The sequence below is a fragment of the Pinus tabuliformis genome, chromosome 9, assembly GCF_031772625.1.
Source record: "Pinus tabuliformis cultivar Carrire ecotype Pingquan chromosome 9, CPIR1, whole genome shotgun sequence".
Classification (NCBI taxonomy): Eukaryota; Viridiplantae; Streptophyta; class Pinopsida; order Pinales; family Pinaceae; genus Pinus; species Pinus tabuliformis.
Window position 1 is genome coordinate 1727829218 of NC_142307.1, and position 3288 is coordinate 1727832505.

Consider the following 3288-nt stretch of genomic DNA (forward strand, 5'->3'; position numbering starts at 1 on the left):
TTTCTATTATCCAACCAGATTGGATAAACGAAGCAAGGGAGGAATGGAAGAATGACGAAGAAGTGTGGGCACTTATTCGAAAGTTACAACAAGACTCCAGTACGTCTGATACATTTAGCTAGCAAAATGATTCATTATGGTACAAAGATCGCTTATACCTCTGTAAGAATTCCCAGCTAAAACAAAATATTCTTATGGAATTGCACACTTATCCCTTAGGAGGGCACTCAGGATTTTTAAAAACTTACCACAGGGTTAAGAAGGAATTTTTTTGGGAGGGCTTTAAATCAGATATTCAAAAGTTTGTGGCGGAATGTTTGGTTTGCCAACAAAATAAAGTTGAAACAATTAAGACACCAGGTCTATTACAACCTTTATCCATTCCAAGCCAACGTTGGGAGGAGGTTTCAATGGATTTTATCACAGGTTTACCCAAGTCTGAGGGAAAGAGTGTCATCATGGTGGTAGTTGACAGACTTACCAAGTATGCACACTTTTGTGCATTATCACATCCATTTAAAGCCAGTACAGTTTCTACTGCATTTATGGAAACAATTCAAAAGCTACATGGAAACCCAAAGATTATTGTAAGTGACAGAGATCCCATTTTCACTGGAAATTTTTGGACAGAATTATTTTCTTGTCTTGGTACTCAGTTAGCTCATAGCTCATTTTATCATCCTCAATCTGATGGGCAAACTGAGATAGTAAACAAATGTTTGGAAGGATATGTTCGTTGCTTTGTATCTGATAAATAGACACAATGGGTCAAATGGTTGCCTCTGGCTAAATGGTGGTATAACACTTCCTTCCATACAGCAACAAAAATGACCCCATTTGTGGCACTTTATGGATATCAGCCACCATCCATCACATCATATTTAAGAGAAAATTCTAAGGTTCAAGCAGTGGAACATCACATCGAACATCAACAACATGTCCTCCAACTCTTAAAGGATAACCTCGTGTTGGCACAGAATAGAATGAAATAACAGGCAGATCAACATCGTAGCGAAAGAAGTTTTGATGTAGGTGATTGGGTATTACTACGGCTACAACCATATAAGCAAATGTCCCTCAAGCAAGCTAAGAAGGATAATAAATTATCACCAAAGTATTATGGTCCGGACAAGGTGTTGCAAAAGATTGGTACTATGGCATACAAATTGGAGCTTCCTGCAGCTTCTCCATTGCACCCAGTTTTCCATGTTTCATGTTTAAAGAAGGTTATAAGCGACAAGCTCCCAGTTCAAACAATATTGCCAAAACTTGACGAGGAAGGAAAAATTATATTGGAACCAGAAGCAGTCACAGAAACAAGAACTCGACAGTTACAAAATCGATCAATTTCGGAGTATCTTATCAAGTGGAAGAACTTATCCGCTTAAGATTCCACATGGGAGGATGAGAATTTTATACAGAAGAATCCTAAACTACTGAAGCGTTGAGGACAACACTTTTTGAAGGAGAGGGGCATGTTGGGTCCCTATAATACTAGTGATTACCCCATTACTATTGTAGTTGTATCCTTTATTAATATTGTTGTGCCCCTATTGTCCCCATATTGTTATTACTGTGCCCCATAGAATCCCTCTATTGTTATTTTTGTGGCTTTATATTATCATTGTTAGGTCGGTTGGGTTATATTGTGACTCCTTAGACTCCCATATATAGAAAGGAGGTTTTGTCATTTGAATCATCCAAGAATTGCTCATTTATGTAATGTAAAGGAGGTTGCCCCCTCAAAGAGACTGAATTCTAAGGCGTGGATCTCTCTTTTCTATCTTTTTGTGAGCTGGTTTCATAACACTCTTCATGCGTCATAGTAGAGCTTTCTGAGGGCTTAATGGGTGTATAATTCTTTTTCTTAGTAGACATTTTAGAACCCAATACTGATATATATTCTTCAGTATTCCCTTGGAATCACTTCAAACTGATTTTTCAAACAAAAGTTATGCAATTTAGTCATAATAGAAATACACACATTTTTCTTGCTTCTAAGCGCTCGATCTTGAAACAGTTGTAACTCTGTAATTCAGATCTTCAAGTTCTGAAATTCTATCTTGTGGTAGCCCTATGAAACCTTCTTTCAAATTCCATAATTCATACCAATATTGTATTCTCTTTTATATAGTTATGTCCAATCTCCCACAATGGCCTGATTATGGACTAGTTACGTAAAGCGAAATTGTACGGGATGCCACATGTCATTGTTTCAACATTCGGCCCTAAAATTTCTAAGGATGAAACTACAATCCATTTTGTTTCAACCGATTTTTACAGAATTCAATTCTGATGCCTAAAACGAAAGTTATGATGATTTTCCCTTGGTCACTTGTTTGAGACTGAATTCTGGAGCATGAAAAAACCCTAACTTCTTTGTACTATATCTTAGAAAATAGAGCGAACAAAGATCTAAAATTTTGGCACGAAGTTCACCATGATTTTGGCTCTACATCGTTGCAATTTCAACTTCTGAAGCTTCGTAGAAAAAAAATATATAACGAAAATTCCACGATGACCTATTTGAAGTAGCGAAACCCTAAAATCGAAAGCTCTGAAACCAAATGTTATGCAACCAACTCACAAATAGATAGATCAATGACTTAAAAATTATCTTCTTCGAAGGGGAAACCTCCTTTACATTACATAAATGAACAATTATTGGATGATACAAATGACAAGACCTCCTTTGTATATATAGGAGTCTAAGGGTCACAATATAATGAGAGCCTACATAACAATAATAATGTAAGGGCACAACAATAACAATAGTGGGCTTCTATGGGACACAATAATAACAATATGGGGGCTACATGGGCACAAAAATAACAATAAGGGAGACACAGTAGTATTATATGGGCCTAATAATCTGAAAGGCAATATATTTGTTGTGATCATATGCATAGTCCACTACATACTAATTTAAAATTTCAGATCGTGATTAATGTTATCACCTACAATTTGTGGAATGCATATATTCTAAGATAAAGATTAGTATTTATTTTGTTTATCATATTTTTTTGAAGATGAGATTATAGGTTAAGTAGTAAGCATTGTATATTAAAACATAACCATATTTTTCCAGCTTGTATGGGAAGTTTTTCTCAAACAAATTGAATTTAATCACTGTATAATATTATGAAAGATATGTTAAGTTGGAGGTGGTTATTGGTTATGTGGTCATTTAAATTTTTGGGACTCATTTATTACATAATATAGATTCAAGATTAATGGTTTAAGGACAAGATTTTGAGATACATGGAACATGGTAGGAAAAAACACTCA